The following is a 16115-nucleotide window of genomic DNA, read 5'->3' as shown; positions in this document are numbered from 1 at the left end:
AAGATATTAGCTGGCCCTTTAAGTTGAAAATCTTCATTCTCATCAATTCCTATTATCCGTAGGTTTGGTCTTCTCATTGTGTCCTGGATTTCCTGGATGTTTTGAGTTAGGATCCTTTTGCATTTTGTATTTTCTTTGACTGTTGTGTCGATGTTCTCTATGGAATCTTCTGCACCTGAGATTCTCTCTTCCATTTCTTGTATTCTGTTTCTGATGCTCGCATCTATGGTTCCAGATCTCTTTCCTAGGGTTTCTATCTCCAGCGTTGCCTCGCTTTGGGTTTTCTTTATTGTGTCTACTTCCCTTTTTAGTTCTAGTATGGTTTTGTTCATTTCCATCACCTGTTTGGATGTGTTTTCCTGTTTTTCTTTAAGGACTTCTACCTGTTTGGTTGTGTTTTCCTGCTTTTCTTTAAGGGCCTGTAACTCTTTAGCAGTGCTCTCCTGTAATTCTTTAAGTGACTTATGAAAGTCCTTCTTGATGTCCTCTATCATCATCATGAGAAATGTTTTTAAATCTGGGTCTAGATTTTCGGTTGTGTTGGGGTGCCCAGGACTAGGTGGGGTGGGAGTGCTGCGTTCTGATGATGGTGAGTGGTCTTGATTTCTGTTAGTAGGATTCTTACGTTTGCCTTTCGCCATCTGGTAATCTCTGAAGCTAGCTGTTATAGTTGTCTCTGTTAAGAGCTTGTTCTTCAGGTGACTCTGTTAGCCTCTATAAGCAGACCTGGGAGGGTAGCTCTCTCTTTAGTTTGAGTGGGCAGAGTATTCTCTGCAGGCAAGCTCTCTTCTTGCAGGGAAGGTACCCAGATATCTGGTGTTCGAACCGGACTCCTGGCAGGAGTTGTGTTCCACTCACTAGAGGTCTTAGGATCCCGTGTGGAATCCTGTGTGGGCCCTTGCGAGTGTCGGGCGACTCCGCTGGCAAGGTACCCCGGGGCTCAAGTGGAGCGGAAGGGGCTTGTGCCCCAGGTCAGGCCCGGGTAGTCCGCTTCCCTATTTACCGCAGTCTCAGGTTCCGCGCGATTGGATTGGGGCAGGGGCTGTGTTCCACTCACCAGAGGTCTTAGGATCCCGTGGGGAATCCTGTGTGAGCCCTTGCAGGTGTTGGGCGAGACTCCGCTGGCAAGGTACCTCGGGGCTCGAGTGGAGCGGAAGGGTGGTGTTACAGTTTCTAACGTCTGTACTGTACACCAAACAAAAGAGCAGTAAACTGTGTGGAGCAGAACCTGCTAGGACTGCAAAGGAGGAGCCAGTGCTGCTTGGAGACTCCAACACCCGTCTCTTCAGAATAAACAAGCCCAGCTGGAAGAAAATAAGACCTCCACAACCAGATCCAGAGAGCCAGCAGGACCTAACCGACACATCTATAAGACTTCAAAGCAGGATGTGGATTTTTGTCAGGCACACAGTGAGCACTCACTAAGAGAGACGACTTTTTGTGTCATAACATGTACACTAACAAAACTTAAAGAATAAACATTATAAAATCGTAATGTGTTTCAAGTATAACTGTACAAAAGGAAGGTATAAGGAAACCTCACACATACTCGGGGATTAAACAGCACATTTCTAAATAGCACCTGTGTCAATGGAGAAGGGGCAACAATGAAAGGGGGAAAACATCTTTAACTAATATAACACTATGGTGAAAAACTAGATTCTTTCCCGCTAAAATCAGGAACCATGCAACAATGCCCTCTTAGGCCAGGAATACTGGAAAGACTCCAAAGGAAAGGAAATGGAAAATATATAAGATATAGACTAGGAAAGAAGAAAGAAAATTATTGGTCAATAGGTGGTGGGAAAAGAATGTTGGGGACATGACTCAGTTGGTAGAGTGTTTGTTCAATCCTTTTAAAAGTCAGTGATGAACTGAGTATAGGAGAACACAGCTTTAATCTCAGCATTTAGGAGATAGAGGCAGATGGATCTCTGTGAGTCTGAGGCCATCCTGAGCAACAGGGGTAAAACCTGTCTCTCTCAAATCAAATTTAAAAAAATCACCACACCAGGGGTGATCCATGTCTACAGTCTCAGTGCCAGGAGGCAGAGACTGCAGGGTCCCTAGGGGCTTGCTGCCCGGCCAGTTCAGCAGACTTGGTGAGTTCCAGGTTCAGTGAGAGAGGTGGTCCCAAAAGTCAGATGGACAGGTTAGCACCTGTGCTAAGGGTCTTAAGGAGTTAGTGTCAAGGCTGAAACCATCGACTACAATCAAGAACTACAGGACTGCTCCCTTTGACAGCTGCTTCCTAAACCAGGAACTGTTGGCAGAACCACCTGGACTTCCACCACTGTGAGCAGGCAACGATCACAGAGCACAAATGGTAGCTTAGTCTGTATGTGAGCAGTACCTGCGCATGTATACACAACATATCCTGGGATGACCTCCCAGTGGAAGGCACATTTCCTGAAAAGACCTGACCTGCCTCTCTTCCACCTCTCCTCTGCCTTCTGTCCTCCCCAGATAGGAAAGGAGCACACCAGTGTAATGGCTAGTCTTGGTTGTTGATGCAACTACATCTGGAATTAACCAAAACCCCCAAATGGAGGGCACACCTGTGAGGGATTGCTGCTTAATTTGAAGGGGGAAGACCTACCTCTCATTCAGATCCTTGAGGTAGAAAGACACACCTTTAGTTCAGATCTTTAATCCAGATCTAAGCTGGGCCCTGCCTTCTGCTGGAAGCCTGTGTAAGGACATGGAGCATGGAGGCTCATGTTCTTTGAATGCTCTTGCCATGCAAACAAGTCCATCCCCTCACTGGCATTGGGGCCTATTCCTCAGGATTCCAGCACACACTGCAGACCATCTGAGACTTGCAGCTTCGTGGACTGAGAAACTACTGGATTCTTAGACTTTCTGTTCCTAACCACCCTTTGTTGGATTTGGATTACAGCCTGTACATCATTCTAGTATATAACGGACAGATGGACGGTCGGGCAGATGGATGGTGTGGGTGGGCAGGTTGATGGATAGATAGATAGACAGAGATTCATTCTATACATTTCGTTACTTTAGACTAATACAGATGTGGTACCAGAAGTAGTTCTACAGTAACACAGCATAAGGAAGAAGGGATCTTTTAAGTATCTGAAATAGGCTCTCTAATTTGTCAGTGCCTGCAGTTACTGAAGCCTCTTCTGAAGTTTGGAGAGTGCTGAAAGCCCATGGTGTAACTATTTTACAACCTTAATGTGAGAAGTGCTCTTGATTATCCTGATCCACCAATTGTGGGTGGCAGCAGATTTGGTGACTTTATAAAGTTTATAAAACTTTTGTCAGTTTTGTGGAAAAGTAAGGAAAATAATGACGCTGGTCAGTTGCCTTTAGTGTCTCTGGATTAATTGACAAAGGATAGGAACGAAGTCCATAATAAAATTAACCAACCTCTAGCATCTCAGCATATGATGAACAGCAACAACAAGCTCTGTGATAAAATTGACCAGCTCCAGATACGCATAAACAGTCTGGAGGTTTCTAAGTGTGCCCTGGAAGAGAATCTTCTCTCCAGTATCTGCAGAGCCCAAGTTGCAAAAAAAGTCAAACCAAAGCTCTCATTATAATGTTGGCTGAACTACAGGGAAACTTTGAGTCCCAGCCTTGGAGGGTATCAGTGCTTAAAGTAGGGACATCAATGGGAAAAAAAACAAAAAAGGATCTTGTAACTTGGGATGGTGTGATGGTTTGTCTATGCTTGGGCCAGGTAGTAGCACTATTAAGTGTGGCCTTCTTGGAGTAGATGTAGGTGTGGGCTTTAATACCCTACTCCTAGCTGCCTGGAAGTCAGTATTCTGCTAGCAGCCTTCAGATGAAGAAATAGAACTCTCAGCTCCTCCTGCACCATGCCTGCCTGCATGCTGCCTGTACTCCACTGCTGCTGCTGATCTTGGTGGTCATCCCATGATACTGGCATCTCCAAAACACTGCTGTCTTCTGCTGCAACTGGACTGCACTTTCACAAATAGCCTCTCATAGGCTCTTTCCATGGTGGTAAGCCTCAACTTCCCTGCATGACTACTTCAGTCCTGGGCCCTCAATGCCACCGAGGTTGGACCTTCACCAATGGCCTCTCCTGGCCTCTCACAGTGCCAAGCCTCAGCAGCTACCCTTTCATATTTCAAAAACAGTACCACCTGGGTGACTCTTATACATTACCAAGTCTGACTGCCAATACAAGGTACAACCAAGGCTGCCTCTGGAACACAGCTTCTCTGTGCTCTCAGGAAACACTTCCCAGAAGATTTCACCTTAGTGATGCTGGTCTCTTCCTAATCACTGTTAATTTCTTAGCTCCAGCTCACCAGCATCAATCATCCCAGTAATGCAAAGGTTTCAATTCAGTAGCACTGGTACCTTGTTAACCACAGCTGATTATTCAGCTCCAGCTAGCCAAAACCACAGAATCTTCACAATCAAAACAGCAATGGGCACAATAAGAGTCTTTAATCTTCCCTCTGAAATTTCACAAGCCAGGCCTCCATTGTTTGCACTGTCCCAAGCTCCTACAGAACATCCCGCAGAGCTCTTAACACCCAACGACTATTCTAGCCCAAAGTTCAAAAGTCCTTCCACAGTCCTCCTGAAAACATGGTCAGGTTGTCACAGGTATACCCTACTATGCTGGTAACAATTCTGTCTTAGTCAGGGTTTCTATTCCTGCACAAAACATCACGACCAAAAAGCAAGTTGGGCAGGAAAAGGGTTTATTCAGCTTACACTTACACATTACTACATCACCAAAGTCAGGACTGGAACTCAAGCAGGTCAGGAAGCAGGAGCTGATGCAGAGGCCATGGAGGGATGCTACTGGCTTGCTCAGTTTGCTTTTTTATAGAATCCAGGACTACCTGCCCAGAGATGGCACCACCCACAATGGGCCCTCCCACCCATGATCACTAATTGAGACAATGCCTTATAGCTGGGTGTCATGGAGGCATTGTCCTCCAGTGAGGCTCCTTTCTCTGTGATAACTCCAGCTTGTGTCAAGTTGACACACATAACCAACCGGTACAGATAGGCATGTGTGGGAGGACTCTATTGAAGCTGAGAACTTTGAGCCCTCAAATTCTCAAGGGTTTATATGACCCGAGGGAGCAGTCTCTCTACTATCATCTCCATCCCTGGAAATATTGCCTTTTTCACCTTTGAGGAAATTAATCCTTCATTGTCTGCTAAACCAGAAATGATTTTCCCTGAAGGAAATGCTGGGCAAGACAATCCTTATGTCCCTTGGGGCTCATCAATAGTTGCATCTAAACCTATAACCAGACTCAAGGCAGAGCAGGCTCCTAGAGGGGAGGTAGAAAGTGTGGTACATAAGGAGGTGCACTACATTAGTAAGGAGCTTACTGAGTACCTCATTCAAGCAGAAGTCTGGAGAACACATGTGGGAATGGATTTTAAGAGTGTAAAATAATGGTGTAGGAAACATAAAACTAGACCAGCCTGAGTTAATGATGTGCGCCCTCTGATTGGAGACTCTAGGTTTCATATGGAATCTCCCACAATTAAAAAAAAATGTGCCAAAAGTTTGTTTGAATGGTTGGCTGAAGCACTTCTGAAAATACAGCCCTCTGAAAAGGAGCTGGAGATGCCTGGTGTCCTATGGCTTATCATTGATGAGGGGATTTTTAAGGCTCAGGGAAAGTGCAATGCCAGAGTGGGTATGCTGCTTAAAGCCTAATCCTCTGCAATGGGAAGGGCCAGATGATATGCCCCTCAACACAAAATGGTGAGAGGGGCACTGGCACATTTGGAAAGCTTTGTTATTGCCCTTTCGGTCTGGAGCACAGTCCAAGTGAACTTTATGGTGGCATGACTCATAGGCACTGGCTAGAGGGTAACTTTCTATATACTGGGGAAAGTAAACAATCAGAATTTCTGAGGTCTATTGGATACCAGTTCTTAATTAACACGGATTCTGGGAGATACTAAAACATATTGTGGCCCTCCAGTTAAAGTAGGGGCTTATGGAGATCAGGTGACTAAGAGAGTTTTGGCTGAACTCCAACTCACAGTAGGTCCAAATGGGTTCTTGAACTCATTCTGTGGTTATTTCCACAACTTAGTTCCAGAATGTATAGCTGGGATAGATAGACTTAAAAGTTGGCAGAATTCTCACACTGGTCCCCTCATATGTGGGTGAGGGCTATTATTGTTAGAAAGGATAAATGGAAGCCTTTAGAGTTGCCTCTGCCAGGGAAAATAGTAACCCCAAACCAGTATTGCATCCCTGGAGGAATTCCAGAAATTAGTGCCACCATCAAGGACTAGAAAGATGCTGGGGTGGGGGTTCCCACCACATCTCCTTTTAGCCCTTCTATCTAGCCAGTACAGAAGACAGGTGGATCATGGAGAATAACAGTTGACTATGAAAGAGTCAATCAAATAGGGACTCTGATTGCAGCTGCAGTACCCGATGTGGTGTCCCTACTTGAGCAAATTAACACATCTCCTGGTACATGGTATGCAGCTATTGATCTAACTAATGCCCTTTTCTCTACATCTACTTAAAAGACCACAAGGAACAATTTGCTTTCAGTTAGCAAGGCCAGCAGTAGTACCTTTCCAGTTTTGACTCAAGAATATATTAACTTTCCAGATATGAGTCACAACTTAGCCAGAAGGGATCACGATTATCAGTCTCTTCCACAAAATATCATACTGGTGGCGTCATATTGTTGATATTATGCTGATTGGACCAAGAGAGCAGTAGGTAGACACCACTTTGGACTTTTTGGTAACACATACGTGCATCAGAGGAAACAAATCCAGCCAAAAATTCAAGGGCCATCTACCTCATTAAAATCCTTAAGAGTTCAGTAGTATAGGCATATAGAGATATTCCTTCCAAGGTGAAGGATAAGTTTTTGCATCTGGTCCCTCCTGCCACCAAGAAGGAAGTACAATGTTTAGTAGGTCCATTTGGATTCTGGAGACACAGCTTTCCTCCCTTCGGTGTGTTACTCCGGCCCGTTTACCACTGACCCAGAAAGACGAGTCAGACCTGGCACAGGAGGCTTTTCAAGAGATCCAGACTGTTGTACGAGCTGCTCTACCACTAGCACCATATGATCCAGGAGACCCAGTGGTACTTGAGGTATCAGTGGCAGATAAAGATGCTATTTGGAGCCTCTGGCAGGTTTCTAGAGGTAAATCACAAAAGAGACTTTGAGTATTTTGGAGCAATCTCTACCATCATCTGCAGATAATTATCCTTCCTTTGAAAAAGACATCTTTGGGCCTGCTATTGGGTCTTAATGGACACTGAATGTTTTTAAATGGCTCACTGAATTACCATGCAATCTGAGATGCCCATCCTGATCTGGGCATTATATGATTCACCAAGTCATAAACTAGGATGTTCACAGTAGCAATCCGTTACCAAATGGAAGTGGTATCTATGTGACCATGTCTGAGGAGGTCCTCAAGACACAAGCAAGTTATATGAAAGAGTTCCCCAAATGTCCATGGTTTCTACTCCTGTTATAATGTTGTCTGCTGCAAAGCATGCACCTATAGCTTGACGGATGTGCCCTGTGATTGGCTGACTGAGGAAGAGAAGACTAGGGCTGGCTTACTGATGGTTCTACACACTATGCAGGTACCATCCAGAAGTGGACAGCTGCTTCATTACAACTGTCTTCTGGGAAAACTGTGAAAGACACTGGAGAATTGAAAATTTCACAGTGGGCAGAACTTTGGGCAGTATACATGGCCATTCGTTTTGTTCCAACAGAGAAATGGCCAGATGTTCACTGATTCATGAGCGTTAGCCAATGTTGACCTGATGGTCAGGGACTTGGGAAAACTGGTGCAAAAGAAGTCTGGGGGGAAAGTATGTGGATAGATCTCTTCAAATGGGCAAAGGATGTAAAGATACTTATGTGCCTTTCAGAGTGGTTGTACAAGCTTGCAATTCCACCAGCAATGGAGGAGTGTTCCTCTTTCTTCACATCCTCGCCAGCATCTGCTGTCACCTGAATTTTTGATCTTAGCCATTCTGACTGGTGTGAGGTGGAATCTCAAGGTAGTTTTGATTTGCATTTCCCTGATGATTAAGGATGTTGAACATTTTTTCAGGTGTTTCTCAGCCATTCAGCATTCCTCTGTTGAGAATTCTTTGTTTAGCTTTGTACCCCATTTTTAATGGGGTTATTTGAATTTCTGGAGTCCAGCTTCTTGAGCTCTTTGTATATATTGGATATACAACAGATTTCTCTGGGGTGATCAGCCAGCAATCTGGTGGCAGGTTGGGCCACTTCCTTCACAGAAAGGACAGTACACTGTCCTTAATGGAGTGATATTTTTTTCTGGTTATGGATTTGCCTTTCCTGCATGTAATGCTTCTGCCAATATTACTATCCATGGCCTTACAGAATGTCTTATCCACTGTTACAGTATTCCACACAGTATTGCTTCTGGCCCACAGCCAGAGAAGTACAAAAGTGGACCCACGATCATGGAATCCACCCACCTTCCCATGTTCCTCACCATCCCGAAGCAGCTGGCCTTATAGAAAGATGGGATGGCCTTTTGAAGAGACAGTTAGTGCTCCAATTAGGTGCACAGCCTGTAGTCTGGGACTGAGTTCTCCAGAAGGCAGTAAGTATATGCTTTGAATCAGCATCCAATATTTGGTACAGTTTCTCCCATAGTCAGGATTCCTGGGACCAGGAATCAAGGGGTGCGAAAGGAAATAGTTCCACTCACTATCACCCCTAGTGACTCACTAGGAAAATTCTTGCTTCCTGCTCCTGCAACCTTAAGTTCTGCTGGCCTAGAAACTTTAGTTCCAGAGGTAGGGATTGCTCCTCCCAGGAGCCACAACAAACATTCCATTGAACTAAAAGCTCACACTTTCACCTGGCCACTTCAGTCAGGCCTGTGGTGCCCTTAAGCCAACGGGCTAAGAAAGGAACAACAGTGCTAGTGAAAGATCCTGACAGGATGTAAAAAGTCACAGAAGCCCTGAAATTGGGAAAATAGATTTCATTGTTAGTAGAAGTAGCTTCACTGATTTAGAAAAATAGAGGTGCACAATGCTCCGTGTGTCTGCCAATGTTCTGACAGTTCCTTGAACCCAGGTGTGTGCCCACTGCCGCACCTCACTGTCAGGTGTTTGTGATATTGGTTGCTAAGATAGAGTCAGAAAATCTCCCCAGCAACCACAGCCCGGTGCCAATCCGGAGTTACTGCACCTGCATTAGACTCTTTTCCTTGTTTCCCTCCCATACCCATTTCTTGAGAAATCAATCATTTTACATTGCTTAGATCTGGAAATCCCCTACTCCCCGCTTCTCCTTTCCCCCCTGAGGGCTATAAAAACTGGGACCCCTTTCCCCTCAGGGTCAACTCCTCTACCACTGTGTGGGATATGAGTCGTCCCCAGAGCTCTGGCTTTCCCTGAATAAAGCCTCATGTGGTTTGCATCAAGCTTGGTCTCTCATGAGTTCTTGGGGGTCCGCTATTATCCTGAGGCTCGAGCGAGGGGCTCCTCTCGGGGTCTTTCGTTTTTCACTAGGAGGAATGAGAGATCCAGGTTACCGAGGGGAAATTGGATCGCTGCGCCACAGCACACATAAGACAGTTTCTGTCTAGAGTGCAGACTTTAAGGAAATCTCTTGGTGCTAGTGAGTTCTGTGATTAAAGTCAACAGGAAACTACAGCTGCCTGACCCAGGCAGGGTGACAAAGGGCACTGACCTACCAGGAATGAAGGTGTGAATCACTTCTCCAGGCAAAGAGCCAAAACGCTGCTGAAGTGCTTGAGGTGGAGCATATACAGAATGAGTAGTAGAAGGTGATTATAAATACCAGCTAAGGCCATGAGACCTGTTGCAAAAAAGAGGATTATATTTTTATTTTATTTTTTGTTTTGTTTTGCTTTTTCAAGACAGAGTTTCTCTATATAGCCCTGGCTGTCCTGGAACTCACTCTGTAGACCAGGCTGGTCTTGAACTCAGAAATTCGCCTGCCTCTGCCTCCCAAGTGCTGGGATTAAAGGCGTGCACCACCATGCCCGGCTTTTATTTTATTTTATTTTATTGTTTAAAAATGAGGATTATAATTGATTTGAGTGTTTGTACAAGTTTGGTCTTGTTCTTCCTCCTTGCACCATGTTCCCAGAAATAAGACTGAGACTCAAAATATATTTACAAATACCTTGGTCATATAGCTAGGCTCTTCTCTGACTAGATCATAACTTGGGTAACCCAATTAACCTATATGCTGCCACACGGCTGGGTACCTGTGCTCAGGGACCATGTGCCTCATCACATCTTCCTGGGTGAATGTCCCACCTGGCTCTATCCCAGAATTCTTTCTCCTCCTGGATGTTCCTCCTCCTGTTTCCTGCCTAAGCCATAGGCCATCATATTTATTATTGACAGGTGCCACGTTCATACACACATAAGGTAGTCTCTCTACAAATACTTCTGTCATAAATTGTTAAGGATGTATTTATACAAATATTTGTGTTTTCTTTCCTCAATTTCTTTTTTTTTTTTTTTTTTTGGTTTTTCGAGACAGGGTTTCTCTGTGTAGCCCTGGCTGTCCTGGAACTCACTCGGTAGACCAGGCTGGCCTCGAACTCAGAAATCTGCCTGTCTCTGCCTCCCAAGTGTTAGGATTAAAGGCGTGCACCACCACCTCCCGGCCTCAATTTCTTTATCACGTGATGTAACATACTGATGTTAAGAGAATACCAATGGTTGTCACATTTAAGTTTGAGATACTAAAAGAATGTCCCATAAGGGACGTTGTCCCCTCTTGTAACTTTATAATGTTCTTGTGATTATACACTGGTTGGTTACATCATGGTGTGAGCAGTTATGGCCTGGTTAAATATATAATGCATTTGTGATTGTACATGGGATAGTTATAATGTTTAGTCATTATTATGGTCTGGTTATTGCTTTCATTTGGAAATTAATCATGACATAAGCTGATAAGAGTGTATGTTAAGCTGACAAGGAGTGGAATTGTGGTTATTTTGGGTTGTCAACTCGACTACATCTGGAGTTAATGAAAATGGAAGGCACAGCTGAAGGGGGAAGACCTACCTCTCATTCAGATCCTTGAGGTAGCAAGACACACCTTTAGTTCAGATCTTTAATCCAGATCTAAGCTGGGCCTGCCTTCTACTGGAAGCCTGTGTAAGGACATGGAACATGGAGGCTCATGTTCTTTGAATGCTCTTGCCATGCAAACAAGTCCATCCCCTCACTGGCATTGGGGCCCATTCCTCAGGATTCCAGCACACACTGCAGACCATCTGAGACACGCAGCCTCGAGGACTGAGAAACTACTGGATTCTTAGACTTTCTGTTCCTAACCACCCTTTGTTGGATTAGCTGGACCACAGCCTGTAAATCATTCTAATAAATATCATATATGTATTTCTATAAGTTCTATTACCCTAGAGAACCCTGAGTAATACACCCGGCTATATGTTGGCTCCTACCCAGGGACCCTGATAATCATGATGAAACTCCAAATTAAAATTCACTGGAAAAGTAGGAAAAAATAAGGTGGAGAGCTGTTGAAGAAGTCATTTATTGTCAACCTCTGGCCTTACACATGTGCATACATACATGTATGCATGCCTTCACATGTGCACATACAGACATGTATACATACATACATACATACATACATACATACAAAGAAAACCTCAAGACTCATCATTGTCAGTAAAAAACTGGTACCAATAATGAGTAATAGCAAAGTCTGAGGATTCAATGTTTATTTTAAAAAAAAGAACCAGGCTGGAGGGCTAGGCAGTTAAGAGCACCGATTGCTCTTCCAGAGGTCCTGAGTTCAATTCCCAGCAACCACATGGTAGCTCATAACCATCTGTAATGGGGTCTGATGCCCTCTTCTGGTGTGTCTGAAAACAGCTATGTACTCACATAAAATAAATAAATAAATCTTAAAAAAATAACCGATAATTCCTTCTATACCAACAGTGATTCCAAATAATCATTTCTCTTTCTTTTTAAGAAAACAGAGTATCTTTAGTCCATGTTTGACAATTTCTTACATGGAAGCAATGCACTTTGATCATGTGCGCCCTAACTCCTTTTCCCTTCTCCCCTAAGACACACACCTCCTTCCCGCTTAATGCCCTCCTTTTCCGACTAATAACCCACTGAGTCCAATGGGTGCTACCTGTTGGAATGATGACTTGAATTTGTGCAGGGAGTCACAGCTGCAGAGAGCTCATGAGTGCAGTCAACGTATCCTGTCCCGAAGAAAGCATTTCACAGCGCTCATCCCCGTCCTCTGGCTCTTCCATTCTTCCCACGGCTCTATCGATCTCTGTGTATAGAAAGCACCCAGAGAGCATTAGGAATATAAGCAAGATGGATCCTGGGCTTTTAGCCACCCTGAGTGTTTAGCTTCCTTCCTAAAAATGATCATGGAGAGTTGTGATTTGTTTGTTTGTTGTTGTTATTGGCAGGTGTTTTATATATGTGTCCTTGTGGGATAGTGTTCATGTGGGTACATGTATGTATGTGGCTGTGTGTACATTCCCTATGTGTCCATGTGCAATGAGGTCAGAGGCCAATTGTGGTGTTGTTTCTCAGGAGCAATCCACCTTGGTTTTTGTTTTTGAGACAGGGTCTCTCATCAGCTCAAAGCTTACCAAGTTGCCTAATGTGGGTGTTTGTGTTAGAGTTTGTACCCATGGAATGGCACTATTAGAAGGTATGGCCCTGTTGGAGTAGGTGTGGAGTAGATGTGTCACTGTGAGTATGGGCTTTAAGACCCTCATCCTAGGGCTGGAGAGATGGCTCAGCGGTTAAGAGCACTGACTGTTCTTCTGAAGGTCCTGAGTTCAAATCCCAGCAACCATATGGTGGCTTACAACCATCTGTAATGACATCTGACGCTCTCTACTGGTGTGTCTGAAGACAGCTACAGTGTACTTACATATAAATAATAAATAAATCTTAAAAAAAAAAAAAAGAACCTCATCCTAGCTGCTTGGAAGTCAGTATTCTGCTAGCAGTCTTTAGATGAAGATGTAGAACTCTCAGCTCCTCCTGCACCATGCCTGCCTGAATGCTGTCATGTTCCTGCCTTGATGATAATGGACTGAACCTCTGAACCTGTAAGCCAGCCCCAATTAAATGTTGTCCTTTATAAGACTGGCCTTGGTCATGGTGTCTGCTCACAGCAGTAAAACCCTGACTAAGACACCTAAGTTACCAGTTAGCCCTGGGCATTGACATGTTTCTGTCTCTTTGGTGGCAAGATCGTAAGTCTGTGCCTGTGCAGCTGGATTTTTTATGTGGGTTCTGGGCTCAATTCAGATTATAATGCTTGCATGGCACTCATTTTACCTCCTGAGCTGTGTCCCTACTCCCTACAAAACTTGTTTTGGTTTATTCTTTTTTAGATGTGCTTTGTGTCTGAGTGTTTTGCATGCATGCATGTATGTGCAATACATGCATGAGTGGTATCTTTGAAGGTTAGAAGATAATATCAGATCCCATGGAACTTGAATTATGGATAGTTATGTCTTGCGCGTGCCGGACTCGACCAGCAAGAACGACGCTGCAACAGAATCCTTCTGCACATGTTTATTGGGAGAGCTTGATTGCAGAGGCGAAAAGACCCCGAGCCCAGAACTGGTGCTGCTTTTATAGGCCTAGGAGAGGCGTGTCTCACACCTGGATTGGTTATGCACTATGCCTCATTTGCATGTTCCTCATCTGATTGGCTACTCTCTCTCAGTACCTCACAGAGCCTCATTATCATACCTCATTTGCATGTCTCACATCTGATTGGTTACTCTCTCTCAGTACCTTACAGAACCTCATTATCATACCTCATTTGCATGTCTCACATCTGATTGGTTATACTCTTAGTACCTTACAGAACCTCATTATCATGCTCGGGCCAGGCAGTGTCTTTGCAAAAAAAACTTTACTGCATATGTACACATTGGTTGTTTGTCCAAACTTATGCGTGGTGGCCAGCAGTAGTCAGTGCCACTCTGCAACGGCACATGTGGCTTCCCACAGTTATGAGCCACCATGTAGGTGCTGGGGACTGATCCCGGGTCCTATACAGGAGCAACAAGTGCTTTTAACCACCGAGCTAACTCTCTAGCCCTGTTGTTTGGTTTTTAATTAATTAAGATGAAGTGATGGCTTCTAAGTCCCTTACACTAAAGAATGACTTGAAGAAGAAGAGGGAGCTGAAAGATGGTGATCTTTTATTGTTATACTTATCAATATTAAGTTATTTTGGGCTGAAGAGATGGTTTAGTGGTTAAGAGAACTGACTGCTCTTCCGAAGGTTCTGAGTTCAAATTCCAGCAACTACATGGTGGTGCACAACCACCTGTAATGAGATCTGATGCCCTTTTCTGGGGTGTCTGAAGACAGCTACAGTGTACTTACATATAATAAATAATTAAATCTTTAAAAATTATTTTAAGCTATGTGCGCGCGCGCACGTGTGTGTGTGTGTGTGTGTGTGTGTGTACTTGTCTGCTTGGGCACAGCATGCCGTGGTGTAAGTGTGGAGGCCAGAGGACAACCTTGTTTGAGATAGCTGCCTGGCTTTATGTGGGAATTTGAACTCAAGTCCTCATGCTTTTGGGGCAAACACTTTTGCCCACCAGGTCACCTTCCCAGCCTCCATGCCAAGATTTTTGTTTGTTTGTTTGTTTTTCAAGACAGGGTTTCTCTGTATAGCCCTGGCTGTCCTGGAACTCACTTTGTAGCCCAGGCTGGCCTCAAACTCAGAAATCTGCCTGTCTCTGCCTCCCAAGTGCTGGGATTAAAGGCGTGTGCCACCACCGCCCGGCTTCCATACCAAGATTTTAAGTGGGTAAACTGGACAGCCAGCTTCCCCAATGGCTGCTGTGTTGCTCTAGAAAGTCATGGTCACGAATGGGTGGACAGTGATAATGGTTTGGACACAGTAACAAAGAAACAAGACAGTTTCTTCCAGGCTTTTTCTAACTGTCCAAGGCAATTTAATTTAGAAGCTTTTGTACTCAAAATGGCTAAGAAACAAATAATATATTCATGTAAATAAAAATACAATTGTTGTATTTTACCTAATATAATACCTAATATAAACATTATACCTAAGTAAATATTCTTATGTTATAAATCATAGGTTTTCATAGATTTTTAAGCTAAATGTTTAATTAAATTCATCCATCTATCCATTCCACAAACGGTCCCTAGGATGTGCCTAGCACTCTGCTAGAAACAAATATGATTAAGATCACAGTCCATGTTAGCAAAGGCACATAAGCTATCCAGAGAGACACACATCATCAGAGATTTAGAGAGTGGTGTGGCACTTAATACGCAGTGAAGAGGTATGCAGGGTTATGAAAAGAGAAACATGGAGCAAGAAGAGGAGATGATAGGAAAAAAATCAAGGGTAGGAAAGCTTCCAGAATTCTATGCTGGCACCTGAGGAGGACGGCAACAAGCCTGGGGCCTCCATAAACTCCACAGACGTGAAGGGTTTACTTCTCATTTGTTTCATTTGGCTAACCCCAAAGGCTGTGAATCCCAGGCTTAGGGACTGTTGTTAGAAATAAGTGGACAAGACTGGTGGGGTGGTGCTTGCATATTTGTATGGAAATGAAGAGGACTCCTGGCAAGTGGGAGAATGACCTGGAGCCTCGTTAGAGCAGAGGGAAATGTGTGAGACCTCAGGGATGTTAATAGCTGGAATGGGTATCTAATGCCCATATCTAATGCCTATAACATCAGCAAACAAATATCTCCTTCACAGTAGAGTGAAACTGGGTTCTTCAATCTCAGAATAAAGATTCCCACCATTCCTCGCATACCTGTGGCAGACTCATATCTTAAAGGTAAGGTCAGTTTTGGGAGACTTGTACCCATAGTCCCTGGCTTCACTGATTCTGTTCCCAGTTATCCTTTCAGCCTCCAGAAGGTGAAAGCCAACCTTGCCTGCCGCCTGGAAGGGTGAAATGGAGTGGATTTTCAGATGCAAGCAGACCCAGATAAAGCAATTTGCTCGCCTGTAAAAGGTGGAATCCTTCGCTGGGCGGAGAAGACCTAGTTTTACTGGGCCTAACGGGTAGCACAGTACAGATTTGTTTCACTA

At 44.2% G+C, this 16115-nt stretch overlaps 1 long non-coding RNA gene across 2 annotated transcripts in view; it reads right to left on the bottom strand.

The window, feature by feature from the left end:
* Positions 1 to 16115, bottom strand: part of 4930480K23Rik (RIKEN cDNA 4930480K23 gene) — a 34330-nt gene that overhangs the window by 16553 nt on the left and 1662 nt on the right. The window contains exons 2-5 of one of the 2 annotated variants that reach the window (NR_130166.1): positions 12174 to 12323; positions 11066 to 11154; positions 9712 to 9836; positions 4692 to 7148 (exon numbers count right to left, since the gene is read on the bottom strand). This is a non-coding gene — a long non-coding RNA (RIKEN cDNA 4930480K23 gene). Of the gene's footprint in view, positions 1 to 4691; positions 7149 to 9711; positions 9837 to 11065; positions 11155 to 12173; positions 12324 to 16115 lie in introns of those variants that run through there. The other variant, NR_130157.1, reaches the window with a different exon arrangement.

Source organism: Mus musculus, chromosome 14 (assembly GCF_000001635.26).
Source record: "Mus musculus strain C57BL/6J chromosome 14, GRCm38.p6 C57BL/6J".
In the NCBI taxonomy this organism is placed as follows: Eukaryota; Metazoa; Chordata; class Mammalia; order Rodentia; family Muridae; genus Mus; species Mus musculus.
Note: the sequence above shows the minus strand (reverse complement) of the source record. Positions and strands in the feature narration are given on the sequence as shown.